A 20,433-nucleotide genomic window follows, 5' to 3' on the forward strand; every position below is an offset into this window, starting at 1 on the left:
ATAGGAACTGACATCATTGATCTCCTGATAACAGACTTCTCTGGGGCTGAATTAATTCTTTTAACTTTATTTGACAGGAAAAAGGAGGAAAAAATCCCTCCCGTTCTTCTCTATGTGCATTCTGGCTCAATTTCTCTCTTCTGGGGTTAATTTGATTGCATCCTTCCTATGGTTTCTTAATGTGTCAGGGACTGTTTAAAATGCACAGAATGGAGAGTTTTGCTTCCAGCCATTCCTGCACATTCAAAATGGAGTATAAACAATATCCATCCCAAGCATAAATGAAAGAGTTACATTTGTCTGATACTTTGGAAAAAGAAAAAAAAAAGTTCCCCATACTATATATAAAAAAGCTTTTCTACTACTTTTGATAAAGACTTGAGAAAGAACAACAAGAAAAAAATGGAGATGTTGGAAAACATGAACTAAATGAAATGGGAACATTGAATATGAAGGAGAAAAAATGAAACACACAAGATATAAGTAAAAGATCATCGTATAGTCCAGTTGTTTTTTAAACATGGCCACTCAATAGAATCACATCTGGAGCTTTGGAGAAAAAACAGTACCTGGACATTTGTATTTTTCAAAAAACTTCCAAGATAATTCTAATGTTCATCTGGATTTTAAAAAGTGAACAAACACTTTTTTAATTAAATCGGTGTTTTAGTGACACAGAATTCTATTATTTTCTGTTGAACAATAATGTTACAATGAAACATAATTACGATAGTAAAAAATGTCTATCAGAAGTTGGATATGTATTTTTAAAATATATAGAGTTTTTAAACTATGTTTGATATTAATTTCTCATTTAATTTTTTTTTTTTTCTCTCTCTCTCTCTGCAATCACCCTCTGTGATTTTTCAGTCTCTTAACTTTAATGAGGCTTTCAATGGCCAAGTCCAAGATCTCTCTTGGTAAATGTCACATTGCATTTGAAGATATGAGGATTACTTTTAAGTATCTTTTCATATTGATGTCTAATATAATTCCACAGTGATAAGAAAACACACATTGTGATTTCAAAACCTTTACACCATGACATTTTTGCATGTTGTTTTATGTTACTGGATATGTTCCAGTGTCTCCTGGTTTATAGTCATGGAAAGGTGAATAGAATTTTTATCCTGCTGTGGTGTAAAAGTTGTATAAATATTAATTATGCTAAAAAAATCCTGCGATGAACCACAATGGAATGAAAAGAACTATGAAAAAGAATGCATGTATTGTATAACTGAATCAATTTGCTTTATATCAGGAATAAACATAACATTGTAAATCAAATATCTAATGTAAATAAATTACTTACTTAAATAAAACAAAACAAATTAAAAAAAAAAATGTGTTCCCTTGTGAGATTCTTACTCTGTATATGTCATGTCTCTCTTTTAAAGAGATAGACTTAAATTGAGTCAGCAGTTTAGTTTATACATCCTTTTAGTAAGTTTTATACTTAAAAGAAAATTCATCAAGCAGTTATGTTAATTAAATATTTCTTGATCATTTATCATGTTTAGATTGTTATTCTTAGTTCTAAAATATGGAATTAAATTGTGTATCTGATAAAAAAAATTATGTGTATACTATGTATTTTCTTAAGGGTAGTATGTTTCTTGTAAATTACAAATAAGGGAGATATTATCTTTAATTTAGTGTTTACAACTAGATATCCACTTCCAGTTCAAGTTCAGTTGCTCAGACGTATCTGACTCTTTGAGACCCCATGAATCACAGCACGCCAAGCCTCCCTGTCCATCACTAACTCCTGAAGTTTACTCAAACTCATGTCCATCAAGTCAGTGATGCTATCCAGCCATCTCATCCTCTGTCCTCCCCTTCTCCTTCTGCCCTCAATCCCACCCAGCATCAGGGTCTTTTCCAATGAGTCAACCCTTTGCATGAGATGAGCAAAGTATTGGAGTTTCAGCTTTAGCATCAGTCCTTCCAATGAACACCCAGGACTGATCTCCTTCACAATGGACTGAACGGATCTCCTTGCAATCCAAAGGACTCTCAAGAGTCTTCTCTAACACCACAGTTCAAAAGCATCAATTCTACAGTGCTCAGCTTTCTTTACAGTCCAACTCTCACATCTATACATGACTACTGGAAAAACTATAGCCTTGACTAGACGGACCTTTGTTGGCAAAGTGATGTCTCTGCTTTTGAATATGTTATCTAGGTTAGTCACAAATTTCCTACCAATGAGTAAACGTCTTTTAATTTCATGGCTGCAGTCACCATCTGCAGTGATTTTGGAGCCCAAAAAATAAAGTCTGACACTGTTTCCACTGTTTCCCTATCTATTTGCTATGAAGTGATGGGACCAGATGCCATGATCTTCGTTTTCTGAATGTTGAGCTTTAATCCAACTTTTTCACACTCCTCTTTCACTTTCATCAAGAGGCTTTTGAGTTCCTCTTCACTTTCTGCCATAAGGGTGGTGTCATCTGCATATCTGAGGTTATTGATATTTCCCTGGCAATCTTGATTCCAGCTTGTGCTTCTTCCAGTCCAGCGTTTCTCATGATGTACTCTGCATAGAAGTTAAATAAGCAGGGTGACAATATACAGCCTTGACGTACTCCTTTTCCTATTTGGAACCAGTCTGTTGTTCCATGTCCAGTTCTAACTGTTGCTTCCTGACCTACATATAGGTTTCTCAAGAGGCAGGTCAGGTGGTCTGGTATTCCCATCTCTTTCAGAATTTTCCACAGTTTATTGTGATCCACACAGTCAAAGGCTTTGGCATAGTCAATAAAGCAGAAATAGATGTTTTTCTGGAACTCTCTTGCTTTTTGCTGATCCAGCAGATGTTGGCAATTTGATCTCTTGTTCCTCTTTCTTTTCTAAAACCAGCTTGAACATCTGGAAGTTCACGGTTCACACATTGCTGAAGCCTTGCTTGGATATCCACTTTAGCTGAGACCAAATTGTTATAAGTGAACAAATTATAGATATTATATTACAGTTTCATGTTGAATTGAGCACAGATGTATCTCATTTATTGACAGATTAATTTTACAGAGCAAAGATGTAATTTTATTTTGGATCCCATTCAATTAATGTAATGTGGTATGTAGTACTGCTTAAAATAGTTCCTAGTGGATGAATTAGTGAATATATAAATTACAGCAAGCAAACAATATCATAAGAGATTATAGATGTAAAAATGTAAGATATAAGAGCATATAAACTAATTTTGTAAAATTTTGGCCTTCAAAGCATCAAGTGATATAAAATACATCATAATCAAGATATCTTTAATGGGTTAAATCCTACACATTGTACAACAAGTAAGTATGATTGGCTCTAGCATGAAATTGTTAGCTACATATAAAGTGGATTGAGATAGGCCTCATTTCAAATATTTACTCTCTCTGGTAATTTTGGTTAGGTCATCCACTCTTGTATGATTCATTCATGAAAAGGTGATAACAAAGGAACAGTTTTATAGTGTTCATGATTTAAATATCATGTGAAAAATGCTTAATATTTCTTTTACCACAATAGGCCCCTAATAAATGAAAAATGATAATTCTTATTAGTAATATTAGTATTCATTTCAGTTCAGTTCAGTCGCTTAGTCATGTCCACATCTTTGTGACCCCATGAATCGCAGTACGCCAGGCCTCCCTGTCCATCACCAACTCCTGGAGTGCACTCAGACTCACGTCCATCGAGTCAGTGATGCCATCCAACCATCTCATCCTCTGTCGTCCCCTACTCCTTCTGCCCCCCATCCCTCCCAACATCAGGGTCTTTTCCAATGAGTCAACTCTTCCCATGAGGTGGCCAAAGTCCTGGAGTTTGAGCTTCAGCATCAATCCCTCCAAAGAAATCCCAGGGCTGATCTCCTTCAGAATGGACTGGTTGGATCTCCTTGCAGTCCAATGGACTCTCAAGAGTCTTCTCCAACACTGCAGTTCAAAAGCCTCAATTCTTTGGCGCTCAGCCTTCTTCACAGTCCAACTCTCACATCCATACATGACCACAGGAAAAACGATAGCCTTGACTAGATGGACCTTTGTTGGCAAAGTAGTGTCTCTGCTTTTGAATATACTATCTAGGTTGGTCATAACTTTCCTTCCAAGGAGTAAGCGTCTTTTAATTTCATGGCTGCAGTCACCATCTGCTGTGATTTTGGAACCCAAAAAAATAAAGTCTGACACTACTTCCATTGTTTCCCCATCTATTTCCCATGAAGTGATGGGACCGGATGCCATGATCTTCGTTTTCTGAATATTGAGCTTTAAGCCAACTTTTTCACTCTCCACTTTCACTTTCATCAAGAGGCTTTTTAGTTCCTCTTCATTTTCTGCCATAAGGGTGGTGTCATCTGCATATCTGAGGTTATTGATATTTCTCCCAGCAATCTTGATTCCAGCTTGTGCTTCTTCCAACCCAGCGTTTCTCATGATGTACACTGCATAGAAGTTTAATAAACAGGGTGACAATATACAGCCTTGACCTACTCCTTTTCCTATTTGGAACCAATCTGGTGTTCCATGTCCAGTTCCAACTGTTGCTTCCTGACCTGCATACAAATTTCTCAAGAGACAGGTCAGGTGGTCTGTTATTCCCATCTCTTTCAGAATTTTCCACATTTTATTGTGATCCACACAGTCAAAGGCTTTGGCATAGTCAATAAAGCAGAAATAGATGTTTTTCTGGAACTCTCTTGCTTTTTCACTGATCCAGAGGATGTTGGCCATTTGATCTCTGGTTCCTCTGCCTTATCTAAAACCAGCCTGAACATCTGGAAGCTCACGGTTCACATATTGCTGAAGCCTGGCTTGGAGAATTTTGAGCATTACTTTACTAGTGTTTGAGATGAGGGCAATTGTGCAGTAGTTTGAGCATTCTTTGGCATTGCCTTTCTTTGGGATTGGAATGAAAACTGACCTTTTCCAGTCCTGTGGCCACTGCTGAGTTTTCCAAATTTGCTGGCATATTGAGTGCAGCACTTTCACAGCCTCATCTTTCAGGATTTGAAATAGCTCAACTGGAATTCCATAACTTCCACTAGCTTGTTCATAGGGATGCTTTCTAAGGCCCACTTGACTTCACATTCCAGGATATCTGGCTCCAGATGAGTGATCACACCATCATGATTATCTGGGTCATGAAGATCTTTTTTGTACAGTTATTCTGTGTATTCTTGCCACCTCTTCTTGATATCTTCTGCTTCTGTTAGGTCCATACCATTTCTGTCCTTTATCGAGCCCATCTTTGCATGAAATGTTCCCTTGATGTCTCTAATTTTCTTGAAGTGATCTCTAGTCTTTCCCATTCTGTTGTTTTCCTCTATTTCTTTGCACTGATCACTGAGGAAGGCTTTCTTATCTCTTCTTGCTTTCTTTTTGGAACTCTGCATTCAGATTCTTATATCTTTCCTTTTCTCCTTTGCTTTTCACTTCTCTTCTTTCACAGCTATTTTAAGGTCTCCCCAGACAGCCATTTTGCTTTTTTTGCATTTCTTTTCCATGGGGATGGTCTTGATCCCTGTCTCCTGTACAATGTCACAAACCTCTGTCCATAGTTCATCAGACACTCTATCAGATCTAGGCCCTTAAATATATGTCTCACTTCTACTGTATAATCATAAAGGATTTGATTTAGGTCATATCTGAATGGTCCAGTGCTTTCCCTACTTTCTTCAATTAAGTCTGAATTTGGTAATAAGGAGTTCATGATCTGAACCACAGTCATCTCCTGGTCTTGTTTTTGTTGACCATATAGAGGTTCTCCATCTTGGCTGCAAAGAATATAATCAATCTGATTTTGGTTTTGACCATCTGGTGATGTCCATGTGTAGCATCTTCTCTTGTGTTGTTGGAAGATGGTCTTTGCTACGACCAGTGCATTTTCTCAGCAAAACTCTATTAGTCTTTTCCTTGCTTCATTCCATATTCCAAAGCCAAATTTGCCTGTTCCTTGACTTCCTACTTTTGCATTCCAGTCCCCTATAATAAGGAGGACATCTTTTTTGGGTGTTAGTTCTAAAAGGACTTGTAGGTCTTCATAGAACCGTTCAACTTCAGCTTCTTCAGTGTTACTGGTTGGGGCATAGATTTGGATTACTGTGATATTGAATGGTTTACTTTGGAAAGGAACAGAGATCATTCTGTCGTTTTTGAGATTGTATCCAAGTACTGCATTTCGGACTCTTTTGTTGACCATGATGGCTACTCCACTTCTTCTGAGGGATTCTTGCCCGCAGTAGTAGATATTATGGTCATCTGAGTTAAATTCACCCATTTCAGTCCATTTGAGTTCACTGATTCCTAGATTGTCGACATTCACTCTTTCCATCTCTTGTTTGACTACTTCCAATTTGCCTTGATTCATGAACCTGACATTCCAGGTTCCTATGCAATATTGCTCTTTATAGCATTGGACCTTGCTTCTATCACCATTCACATCCACAGCTGTTTTTTTTGTTTGTTTTTTTTTGTTTGTTTTTTTCCCCCCTTTGGCTCCTTCCCTTCCTTCTTTCTGGAGTTATTTCTCCACTCATCTCCAGTAGCATATTGGGCACCTACTACCTGGGGAGTTCCTCTTTCAGTATCCTATCATTTTGCCTTTTCATACTGTTCATGGGGTTCTCAAGGCAAGAATACTGAAGTGGTTTGCCATTCCCTTCTCCAGTGGACCACATTCTGTCAGATCTCTCCACCATGACCCACCCATCTTGGATTGCCCCACAGGCATGGCTTAGTTTCATTGAGTTAGACAAGGCTGTGGTCCTAGTGTGATTAGATTGACTAGTTTTCTGTGAGTATGGTTTTAGTGTGTCTGCCCTCTGATGCCCTCTTGCAACACCTACCATCTTACTTGGGTTTCTCTTCCCTTGGGCGTGGGGTATCTCTTCACGGCTGCTCCAGCAAAGCTCAGCCGCTGCTCCTTACCTTGGACGTGGGGTATCTCCTCATTGCCGTCCTTCCTGAGCTTCAATGTGGGATAGCTCCTCTAGGAACTCCTGTGCCCGCACAGCCACCACATTAGTATTAGTAAAGTTTTATATTTTAAGAAGTTTCTATCACCTTTATCTCAATCTTCAGATTCTGTTGATATTCTACGGACCAAAAGCAAAACAAAAATAACTGAAGCTCATTGAGCTTAAATGATTTTTTCATGACCACTATATTAGTAATAGGGGTGAATGTGGAGCACAAACTAGGTCTTATGAATTATAATCCATTCATCTTCTGATTATGTATCACTATCTCTCTCTTGCTTATCCAGAATCTCAATATTCCCAGCATCACTTATATTACACAGACTTTCTAATATCCCTCCATATAAAATTCCAATTTGTTTCTATTATTTAGTTATTTCAGTTTCTATTAATAAGTCACTAGCAAAAATTGTATCATTGTTTGAAAGCAGTATGTCTCAATTCATGTTTAAATTCAGCAAATATTTCTCACTTCATATTTGATGTCCAACACAAATGTCTACTGTTTCTCAGTAACAAATTGTTAGTGATGGACTGGGAGGCCTGGCGTGCTGTGATTCATGGGGTTGCAAAGAGTTGGACACTACTGAGCTTCTGAACTGAACTGAACTGAACAAATTGAGACATCTTTAAATCAATTTTTTAGGATAATATGACATCCAATAGGAAAATTGGGAACTGGACTACAATGTCATTCTGTCCCAAAACTGACTGCAGTTGGATTAGAAATATTCCTGTAAGCCCAAATCATGAAGATTTTTAAATATACATTAAAAAATGATATATTCCTTACTTTGAGTAAGGTAAGGTTCCTTAAATAATATATACAAAATGCTTACTCAACTACAGATCTTTTAAATTCAAAAGACATTTTAAAGAAAGAAAAATGCAAGACACAGATGAGAAAAAGATATCAACAATACATATCACTGACAAAAAGCTTCAGAATATATTACAAATTTCTACATATCAATAGAAAAATTTAAGAAAATTTGAAAAAAAAAATAGGCACACAGCTTTTATAGGTCCCCTATACAATGAGTAAAGCACATTAAAAAAAAAAAAAGCATTAATAACCATGGATATAAATTATAAAATCACAAAGAAATACCACTCTACAAATTAGGCTGGCAAAAAAATGAAAATGATAAGGATTATTGATGATGGAGAACTCCTTTACATTTCTAGATAGACTATAAATTGGAAAAGAGCTTGGCTCATCTAATGAAGTTGAAAGCTGATGTCTCCATATAACCTAGAGATATTTGTGCATACAAATAGCTGAGCAAACACATCCAAGAATGTTTTTTTGACATATTGTTGTAGCCACACGTTCTGGGAAACAAACTCACTCAGAAGGACAATACAGATAGTGGACTGCCGTTTACTACACCAGTGGGCCCAAGGCAGAGTTTCGTCTTAGCCAAGGTCCCTGACCAGTCTTTGTGAAAACCTTATATATACTAAGTGTACTTGCCCAAACCCACCTCCCCAAATTCTCTGAAACTAGTCTGAATAAAGGAAAAGAAAGACACAATAAAAGTTAATCCATGATTTGTATGCCTTAAACTTGTGATTCGTATGCCTTAAACCTAGGTAGTTAACAGTGGACAATTATCAATAGGCCTGTGGCCATACCCCAATAAGAATAATAGAATTTATAATTATATTTGGTTACACAGATAATTAGCATATTCTTTTAGGTGATGGAGACTCTAGGTTTGAGCCCTGGGGCTCTTCCATTGGGGGGTCTGATTTTCCAGTTGGCATGTCATTTCCATAGAGACTGGGCATATAACTCAAAGACCACATTCTAGCCCAAGATGGAGTCTTGCTTTCAAGATGGAGCCTGTTCTGACTGTTTCCTCCTTCAATATCACTGATAACAATTAAAAGCAGAATAACCCAAGGGATCATTTAAAAAGAATAAGAATAAATGATATAAAAAGAATAAGTGACATATTCTTTCAATGGAATTTCATATTGAAACAGAAATAAATTAGATAATACTACACAAGGCAAAATGGCCACATCTGTAATAAAATGTTGAGTGAATTATACAAATTAGAAAAGAATATGCACAGTAAGATTATAAGAATAAATAAACCACAATAGTGAAAATTCAATTGCATTGTTTATAATTCTCTTAATAATTGTTGAAACTGAAAATGAAGGAAATACTTATTACAATAAGTTAGGACAATAAATAATCAGCGAGAGAGTAACAGGCAGGAAGGCTAGGGGTCTCCAAACGGAGGAAATAGACTGCAAGCATCAGAAGCTTTTTGTTGTTGTTGTTGTTGTTGTTGTTGTTGTTTAATCTCTCTCTAAAGAGGCAGGAAGAAAAAAAGTACCAGTGTCAGATTTTTTCCCATTCTAATTGGGCTTCCCTAGTAGCTCAGATGGTAAAGCGTCTGCATACAATGTGAGAGACCCAGGTTCGATCCCTGGGTCGAGAAGATCCCCAAGAGAAGAAAATAGCAACCCACTCCAGTACTCTTCCCTGGAAAATCCCATGGACTGAGGAGCCTGGTATTACAGTCCATGGGGTCGCAAAGAGTCAGACAAAACTGAGCGACTTCACTTCACATACAAAATTAAAAGGAGGATTCTTTTAAAATTCTATATTGCCATGAAGACACCTGGTTCCACCTAAACTTAACTTTTCTCAAACCTTGAGCTAACCAATTGTTTTTCTTATGGAAATATTTTTTCTTCAGCTATGATAATTAACTACGTATTTACCCTAGATTCGATTTTCTTCAAGACTCAGAACCCATACTCAACAAACCAGTATGATTTATTCATGAAAATGTTGTCTTAAGCTATGTTTATGAGACTGTATATTTGCTTGGACATCTGCCTTTCTTCAAGTATCATGTCAATTGTTTTATGGCGCAGGATGACTCACCTTGTGCCAATGTAATCTCAAAATGCATGTTGTGGGTGAGGGACCTGGTGCCATTCTCTGAGTTTTGAGACATTTCTTTTCTCTAATTAGCAGCCTGTAATAGGTTTATAGGAGAAGGCAATGGCACCCCACTCTGGTACTCTTGCCTGGAAAATGCCATGGGTGGAGGAGCCTGGTAGGCTGCAGTCCATGGAGTCGCTAAGAGTCGGACACGGCTGAGCGACTTCACTTTCACTTTTCCCTTTCATGCATTGGAGAAGGAAATGGCAACCCACTCCAGTGTTCTTGCCTGGAGAATCCCAGGGATGGGGGAGCCTGGTGGGCTGCCATCTATGGGGTCGCACAGAGTCGGACACGACTGAAGTGACTTAGCAATAGCAATAGGTTTGTAACTTCTTGCTAAAAACTAGCAAGGGGGCACTCTTTTGGTCCCCTTCTGATGTCTATGTCAGAAGCTTTCTCTACATCTTTTATATTTTAATAAATCTTGATCACACAAAAGCTCTGAGTGATTAAGTCTTGTCACTGGCCCCAGATTGAATTCCTCACCTCTGCAGGCCAAGAATCCCAGCGTTGTTCATGGTTCATACTGGCAACCTTTCAAATAGCAAGAAAAGAATAGGAAACAGTGTTGGTGGAGACCAAAAGGGTTAGGTTACCACTGTTTGGGATATTTATTTTAACTACTTAATTTATTTTAATAGATATTTAAAATTCGTTTTTCAGAATAAGAATTAGATACTGGATATCAAGAGAGAAATAAATTCTCAATGAATTTGAGAACTGGTAAAAAGTACAGAAATGAAGAAAGAAAGTAAAATTCAGTCTTTCAGAATGAAAAATCTGATAAGAAGCACAAAGAATTATATGTGTAAGGGAAGAAGAGGATTGGCATGACTTGAAGGGAATTGACTAACTGACTGGATTCAGTCGTATATAAATGTATTTAACAAATACTTATTAAGCTTCTCTTTGGAGACTTCAGATTAACAAGGAGACAGTAGTGAAATAGACAACAGAGAGGTCTGTAATGTTTTGGATATATCAATAGAATTAATGGAGATTTGCTGGTGGTCTGATATGTTGCCAGGAAGATGATGTTAAGGATGATGCTATAGTTTTTTCTCTATACCTAAGGGTGGGGGCCATTGATGGGGATAGAATGTTTGGTGAAGTAGCAGATTTGGGTAAGGAGAATGAGGGTAAGGGCAGGATAGTAGAAAAATTAGAAAGTTTTATGTTAAATGCCTTCAAATATTGAAAAGTATATCCATCAGTTATGCTGCTGTATATGTGTATCTGAAGTTCAAATGAGAGGAACAGTCTAGAAACATACATTTGGGTATTATCAGTATAGAGCTTCCCTCGTGGTTCAGACAGTAAAGAATCTGGTTGCAATGCAGGAGACCTCAGTTCGATCCCTGGGTCAGGAAGATCTCCTGAAGACAGTCATGTCAATCCATTCTAGTATTTTTGGCTGGAGAATCCTATGGACAGAGGAGCTTGGTGGGCTACAGTTCATGGGCTCGCAAATAATCATATAACTGAGCAACTGACACTTTCAGCACAGAATTTCTATACAATATGTAAGAATGGATGCAATCGTATAAGTAAATAGTTTCCATTTTGTCAAATTCTGAAGAAATCCTATATTTAGCAGTGAGATTAAAGAGGAAAACTTGGTAAAGGAGATGGAAGAAAAAGAGAGGTGGAAGGGAGTAAATTTGTTGAAGAGAATGATATTTTAGGAAACAGGGATTAACAGAAGTTACCTGGCACTTTCTTTAAAAATTTGGTATTTAAAATATTACCTAAATCACAAGTGGGATTCTGAATCGTTGATGTGTCAGTTAATGGCTCTTCCTAGAGAGGAAACACTGAGAAGGGGAAAGAAGTGGAAAAATCACACAACCTGTCTCATAAGTATTTGATATTGAATAAATATTATCCAAACTAGAGGAGGACATGCTATCCACAATGAAAAAATAACGAAATTTAGATTTTGTATGATTAACTATTTTTATATGTTTTCTTTTTTTAAATTTTATTTTATTTTTTAACTTTACAATATTGTATTGGTTTTGCCATATATCAACATGAATCTGCCACAGATATACACGTGTTCCCCATCCTGAGCCCTCCTCCCTCCTCCCTCCCTGTACCATCCCTCTGTGTTTTCTTTACTCTTGTAACTACATAGCTAAGAAAGAGGGAAGTTAGAATGGAAGGTGTAATAAGAAATTACAAATTTCTGATAATGCAATACTGCACTGTAATCATTAAACATTCAAGACAGTGATGAATATTGGGACTCAGATATTTTAAAGGACAAGTTATTTCTGAGTTCATTCTGATTAACTGTTTGATTGATTGTTCCACAACTTTCTGAATTTAACAGTCTTGCTCAGTGATATTGAATTTTCTCTCAGTTTCACAATCTATTTGAACAGACATAGTATGATAGCACAGTCTCTACCAATTAATAGTAAAAATTCCCAGAGTAATTTCCTATTCAAAACAAAACACTGTACTTGGCTAAAAAGAAAAGTCTGTTCATAATGTTTTAGGCTATATAGCTAAAATTCTTGAATTGTACTTGTCAACATCAGATCTAAATTGCACCTGAGAATGTTCATATTTAAATGCACTTGTGATTCATATTCGTTTGCCAGATAAACTGGGGATAACTTGGAATTTTCCATCACCAACAATAGTAAAAAGAAAAGCTTTTAGGACTCATAGAATTGTGAAAACTATTTTCTTCATTTTAGTCAAAATGTGTCTATGAAATTTCTCTTTATCATTCTGCTGGTTTATAAAAGACAAAATAGTGTGACTTGAGAATCAAATACCTCCTGACTAGGTAGAAAATGCATTGATAATGTTCCTGTCATTTCAAAGATTGCTCAAGAATTATTACATTTATTGACAGAATGTTCTATGATTTTGAAAACTTATTTTCCTGAGTGTTTTTATTCAAACTCTAAGTAGTTTTAGGAAGCATGATTTTTGTGGCAAGAATGCCAGAAAGAATAATTTGAATGATGCAAGAAGTTTCTTTTGCCATTTTGTTTGCAGATAGATACAATCATATGGAAGGAATTTATTTTTTCTGTAAACAGAATTATAATTTTGTTAGACTTTCCTCTTGACTCAGGTTTCATTTACTGACATTGTGGTCAGAGATGCTAAAAGCAGTAGATGTTTCTATTACCCAGTAGGTGGTGCTTTCAAGTAGAGATCAGAAATTCTGGCTTGACTTCTAGATCCTCATTTTAGTAACTGTCCTTCAAAGATACATTGGTAGCCAGTTGATTGGAAAAACTTAATTGGCTTTTCACAGAGACTCTTAAAGAACATCAATGATAAGGAAATAAGTTTAAAAATGGTAATACATAACTAAATACTTTTCAAAAGAAATAAAATACTAAGCAAGTTGACAATAAAAATAAGATTCTCTTTTCTTGTTTCTGCATTTTAACTTTTCCTTTCTTTTTTTATGACCAGCATAACTACCATGACGAAGAAAATTTCCTTCACAGAGATGGCATTCCTTTTGCCCTTCCTGATCCATTTATCAACTTTTCCTTCAAAATAGAGATACAAAAAACAAAGGAAACTTTGGCCATTTCCCACTCAAAATTATTCTTGCCGAAAACCAACGTTTCACCTCCTCTAGAGAGAAAAGTCTCATTCTAATCACTTTCCCTTCCATTAAAGGAGCATGTGGGAGACTTCATTTTAAAAATAAAAGTATGGGAGACAAGACAGGAAGAAGCTGGAGGGTTTTGAGTTATTTTGTATTATGAAATACCACATATGGCTTAGATGAGAGAAATTAAGATGCACAAAGAGTAGTAGCTTGTATTTATATTTGACCTCAAGTCTCCTCCATATCTAATCGCTATTAAGAATGACAAATATGATTTTAAACCTCATAATTCCTCTCTGAAACCATTGATGTGTAAAATTTTCCTTCAGCTTTGGAACTTAATAGTTATAAATATGAAATTATGAGCCATGTCATGTAGGACCACCCAATACTGATGGCTCATGGTAGAGAGTTTTGACAAAACATGGTCCACTGGAGAAGAAAACAGTGAACTGCTTCAGTATTCTTGCCTTGAGAACCTCATGAACAGTATAAAAAGGCAAAATATATGTGACTGGTGATGGAAATAAAGTTTGATGCTGTAAAGAACAATATTGCATAGGAACATGAAATGTTAGGTCCATGAATCAAGGTAAATTGGACATGGTCAAGCAGGAGATAGCAAAAGTGAACATCAACATTTTAGGAATCAATGAATTAAAATATACTAGAATGAGCATATTTAATTTAGATGACCATTGTATCTACTACTGTGGGCAATAATCTCTTAGAAGAAATGGAGTAGCCCTCATAATCAACAAAAGAGTCTGAAATGCAGTATTTGGGTGCAGTCTCAAAAATGACAGAATAATCTCTGTTCGTTTCCAAGGCAAACCATTCAATATCACAGTGATCCAAGTCTATGCCCCAACCAGTAGTGCTGAAGAAGCTGAAGTTGAACAGTTCTATGAAGAACTACAAGACCCTCTAGAACTAACACCCCCAAAAGATGTCCTTTTCATCATAGAGGACTGGAGTGCAAAAGTAATAAGTCAAGAGTTATCCAGAGTAACAGGCAAATTTGGCCTTGGAGTAAAAAATGAAATAGGGCAAAAGCTAACAGAGTTTTGTCAAGAAAACCCACTGGTCATAGCAAACACCGTCTTCCAACAACACAAGAGAAGACTCTACACGTGGACAACACCAGATGGTCAATACCATAATGAGATTGATTATATTCTTTGTAACCAAAGAAGGAGAAGCTCTATACAGTCAGCAAAAACACCAGGATCTGACTGTGGCTCAGATCATGAACTCCTTATTGCCAAATTCAGACTTAAATTGAAGAAATTAGGGAAAACCACTAGACTATTCAGGTATAACCTAAATCAAATCCCTCATGATTATATAGTGGAAATGACAAATAGATTGAAGGGATTAGATCTAATACCAAATCTGTTAGAGTCTAATTAACATAGTTTGAGCAATAATAATTTTAAAGAGATCTTTAGATACTTAGAAAATAAAAGTTATGGAAGAAAAGACATATAATCTTATCCATGACTCAAACATAAAAACTTCCACATCTTTACCTCCAAATCACCTTGCCTGCTACAACATACAGCAACAGAATGGACACCACATTCCTGCAATTTCCATTCTTCTCCAATGGAGTTCAGTTCTATATAAGGTCTTATGATCCAGATAACCACAATGGTGTAGTCACTCACCTAGAGCCAGGCATCCTGGAATGTGAAGTCAAGTGGGCCTTGACTTAGGACACATTACCTCAAACAAAACTAGTGGAGATGATGGAACTCCAACTGAGCTATTTCAAATCCGAAAAGAATATGCTGTTAAAGCACTGCAGTCAATATGTCAGGAAATTTAGAAAACTCAGTAGTAGCCACAGGACTGTCAGTTTTCACTCCAATCCCAAAGAAGAACAATGGCAAAGAATGTTCAAACTACCATACAATTTCACTCATTTCACATGATAGCAAGGTTATGCTAAAAATTCTTCAAGCTAGGCTTCAACAGTACCTGAAGTGAGAACTTTCAGATGTACAATTTGGATTTATAAAACGCAGAAGTACAAAAGATCAAATTGCCAACATTTGTTGGATCATAGAAAAAGCAAGATAATTAGAGAAAAAAAAAAATCATCTACTTCTGCCTAACTGACCAGGCTAAAGCCTTTGACTGTGTGACTCATAACAAACTGTGGAAAATTCTTAAAGAGATGGGAATTTCAGACCACATTTCCTGTCTCTTGAGAAATCTATATGTAGGTCAAGAAACAACAGTTAGAACTGGACATGGAACAACAGACTGTTTACAAATTGTGAAATGTGTATAAGGCTGTGTAATGTAACCCTGCGTATTTTACTTCTATGCAGAGTGCATCATGTTAAATGTTATTTTTAAAAAACTGGTTTAAATTCAACAGTCAAAAAACTAAGATCCTGGCATCCAGTTGCATCACTTCATGGCAAAAAATCACTTTGCCAGCAAAAGTCCATATAATCAAAGCTATGGTTTTTCCAATAGTCCTGTATGAATGTGAGAGTTGGACTATATAGAAGGTTGAGAACTGAATTGATGCTTTTGAACTGTGGTGCTGGAAAAGACTCGGACTGCAAAGAGATTAAACTAGTCAATCTTAAAGCAAATAAATCCTGAATATGCATTGGAAAACTGATGTTAAAGCTGAATCTCCAATACTTTGTCCACTTGATGTGGAAAGCTGACTCATTTCAAAAGACTCTGATGCTGGGAAAGATTTATGGCAAAAGAAGAGGGTAGCAGAGAATGAGATGGTTAGATAGCATCACTATCAATGCTATCTCAAAGGGCATGAGTTCTAGTAAACTCTGGGAGATATTGCAGGACAGGGAAGCCTGGTGTACGCAGTCCATGGGGTCCCAGAGAATAGGACATAACCCAGTGACTGAACAACAGCAACAAAATCGATTTGAACCACATTTACATCTAAATCCCTGGCATCAAGATAGACTAGAAAATGCATCTACTAATTTCAGAATTTGTACAGGAAAGCCATTAGAAGAAAATTGGAACAGATGTGGAAAATTCAATCCCTTATATACTTTACCCTATGTTTCATTTTCTGTTTTTCCACTTGATTGTAAGCTCTATAACTGTTTTTTCTTACTACTGTATCCTCCACACAAAATTTAGTCTCTTGAATATAAATGTCCTTGATAATAACGGAAATAAATTGTATCAGATCTTTTGGTTATTTAATCTAAGAGCAAGATACTATAATCTAAATTTGTATTCATACAAATTAGCATTTAATAACCATGTTTGATACATCCTAATGGAATTGTCACAAAACACAATATAAGGCAGTCAGTAGATTTATAATTATCACTAGCTATCTGGCCCAGTTTCCTGCCCTATCTGGCTCCACTTAACTACAAATGAAGATCAGGATGCCACTGAAGAAGTGGTAGAATGGGAAACTCAATTAGCTTCACTTCCAGTAGGAGAACTGCTGTCATTATATCTCAGCTTGTCAGAGAATAATTTCCAGGACCCAATGAGATCACTCTATCCTGATAATTCTCTTAGAGTTTCTCTGCTCAGGATTAAAATCTCCAAATTTCTTGATAATGCAGTCCAGAGTTTCAAATAATATTTAAAAACTTATAGTCATTAATGTGCTCCTGTCAGGATTCTTTTAGATGCAAGTAACAACAACAACAACAACAAAAACAACAACAACAACAAAAAAAAAAAAAAAAAAAAAAAGCTCAAGCTGAAAAAAACAAGAGAAAATAAATCAAACAACCAACAAAAAAATGTAGTAGTAGCTCTGTGTGAGATATGATGTACAGATAGTGAATATATTCAGGGTATTTTCCCTCATTTTCCCTTTTTCCCTTTCACATGTCTGAGATATTTTCAGACATGCTTCCCCCAGTGTTGGACCTCTCTACTGGCAGCACAAGTGAAAAGGAATGGTCTCTCTAACATTACCTACAGGTCTGGCATGGGGATTCGCTGGTGGTAAAGAATTAAATGGCAAAGAATCTGTCTGTAATGCAGGAGACCTAGGCTTGATCTCTGCACCAGGAAGATCCACTGGAGAAGGGCATGGCTACCTATTCTAGTATTCTCACCTGGAGAATTCCATGGACAGAGGAGCCTGGAAGTCCACTGGGTCTCAGAGTCAGACACAACTGAGACACTAACACTTTCACTTTTCCAGGCCTTGCAGACAATGCCAGCCCAGAGCCTCCTGTGCTGCCCAGCCATGGTCAGCCCCCCTGAGTTCTTTGACATTTCTGCTGCATCTCCTTCTAGCTGTTTGCAAGACAAACTTCCAAAGACAGCAGAAAACCTTCATATTCTGAGCACTGGGGAGAGAGGATTTGATTATAAAAGTTCCTGCCTTCACAGAATAATTCTTGTAATTATATGCCAGGGTGGGGCCTTCACATGCCATAATAGCACTAGTGGTGAGTTCATCTATGGGGAGAAAATTGATGAAAATTTCATCCCGTAACATGTGGGTCCTAGTACCTTGTCCATGGCAAACACTGGCCTCTAGACAAACAGTTCCCAGTTTTTTACGTGCATTGTCAAGACCCAGTGGTTGAATCGCAAGCTTGTGGTCTTTGGCAAGGTGAAAGCATGAATATTGTGGAAGCCATGGAATGCTTTGAGTCCAGGAATGGCAAAACCTGAAAGAAGATCACCATTGCAGACTGTGTACAAATCTCATAAATTTGACTTGTGTTTTGCCTTAACCATCAAAACATCCCTTTTATAGCTGATGAGAGCACCCCCTCAATTCCATCTGCTCAATATATCTTATAATTTTTGTTCTCACTGCAGTTCTTTAAGTTCCATATTTTCCTTATCTTTCTCTAAGTTTAGCTGTATTGCAGATTTAAGTTTATGATTATGAAATAAAAACTAAGCAACAACAAAAACACTAGTCAAAAGATTTTGAGAATTAAATATCATTGGTTCTATTTGGATCCCATTCCACTACTCAAGTAATTCACTGTCTTCTGTAGGCAGCATATATGTCTTCTTATTGTTGCCATTGTTGTTTTTCATTATTATCAATTCAGCTACTCTATGTCTGCTGATTTGAGAATTTAGTTCACTTGAATTTAAAGAAATTACTCAAAGAAATGCTTCTGTTGGCATTTGATTCATCATTTTCTGACTAATTTGTAGTTCCTCTCTGTACTTTTCTTCTTCTCTTGCTCTTCCCCTTTGTGGTATCATGGCTATCTTTAGTGATATGCTTAGATTTCTTTATCATTTTTGTATCTACTATAGGTTTTTGCTTTGTTCCGTTCAGTTCAGTTGCTCAGTTGTGTCTGACTCTTTGCGACCTCATGGACTGCAGCACCTCAGGCTTCCCTGGCCATCACCAGCTCCTGGAGCTTTCTCAAACTCATGTCCATTGAGTCAGTGATTCCATCCAACCATCTCATCTTCTGTTGTTTCCTTCTCCTCCTGTCTTCAACCTTTCCCAGCATCAGGGTCTTTTCCAGTGAGTCAGTTCATATCAGGTGGCCAAAGTATTGGAGGTTCAGCTTCAGCATCAGTTAAACATCATTTTGCTTTGTAGTTACCACAAAGCATATATACAGTAACATATGTAAAGCAGTCTATTTTATGTTGATCACAGTGTCAGCTTGAACTGTAAAGGAACATACATGTTGAAAATGAATGGATGGAAAAAGATATTTTATGCAAATGGAAACCAAAATATAGCTGAGGTGGCTATACTTATATCAGATGAAATACACTTTAAAACAATGATTATAAAGAAAGACACAAGAACATTGCCTAGTGACAAAGAAATTAGCAAGAGGATATGACATTTTGTAAATATGTATGCAACCAATGTAAAAGCTCCAATATAAGAGCACCCACCTAAATATAAAAGAAATATTAGCAGACCTAAATAGAGAAATAAACAGTAAAATGGTAAAAAATAGCATACTTTAATACCTCACTTACATCAATTGATTGATGATCCAAAAAGAAAATCAGTGAGAAAATATCAGTATTAGATCAGATGAACTTAACAGACATCATTTGTAGCTTACATTAAAAAAAAAAAAAAAAAACTTTATAGTTGAATGGTTCCTTTAGATTAAAAGGAACAATGGAAGGATAAACAGCTGTGATTTTAGAAACCATAATTTAGGAATACAATGTGATATTTTTAAAATGTTTATACACTTTAATGAAAGCACAATAGATTATATACTAGTACTACTAGAATATAATATAATATGCCACAACATTAAGAATATGAATGTAAATTTGATCACAGAAACAGTTTACTGTTGAGGTATAATTAGATCCTTTTAAATGATTATTTTGAATTAATAGACTTTGTTCGAAAGCAAGACCCCCGTTTGTACTGCAGTGCAAAGCTCTAATGAAAGACACTGAAAAATTTACCAACATGAAAGAAAGCTGGGAACAAAAGAATGCATACATCATAGAGCTATAGATATGAAATTGATTATCAAGTTTCAAATTTTGGATGGATATAGTAAGAATTCATTCATCCTGTCAACAGACGTTTATTGAGTGCCAACGAAGTGCCAGTAGATCTCTAAAGGCTTCAAGGACAGCTCTTCAAAATCACACATGCAGCTGCACATGCACGCACACACAAACACACACCACACACACACAAACACACACCACACATACACAAACACACACTGTTCCAGGTTTCATGAAACATATATTCTAGTAAAAATAAAATTATGATGTAAATAACCATGTCCATCCAGTACATAGAATTTTAAAACTGATAACATTAGAAAATCATCATATAATTCAACCACGGCATTATATAGGTGAACAAAATAAAACGAACTTTTTAAAAGGGAGAGATATACGAGAACATATGTCTTCTGAAAGTAAGACCAAAAGAAAATAAACAAACCAAACCAAAAA

The 20,433-nt window shown here is 36.3% G+C and overlaps 1 pseudogene; it reads left to right on the forward strand.

Annotated features, from left to right (window-relative positions):
* The first annotated feature begins 17,713 nt into the window (after positions 1-17,713).
* On the forward strand, positions 17,714-18,219 carry LOC112579387 (annotated as a pseudogene).
* Positions 18,220-20,433: the final 2,214 nt, after the last annotated feature.

The sequence above is a fragment of the Bubalus bubalis genome, chromosome 16, assembly GCF_019923935.1.
Source record: "Bubalus bubalis isolate 160015118507 breed Murrah chromosome 16, NDDB_SH_1, whole genome shotgun sequence".
NCBI lineage: Eukaryota > Metazoa > Chordata > Mammalia > Artiodactyla > Bovidae > Bubalus > Bubalus bubalis.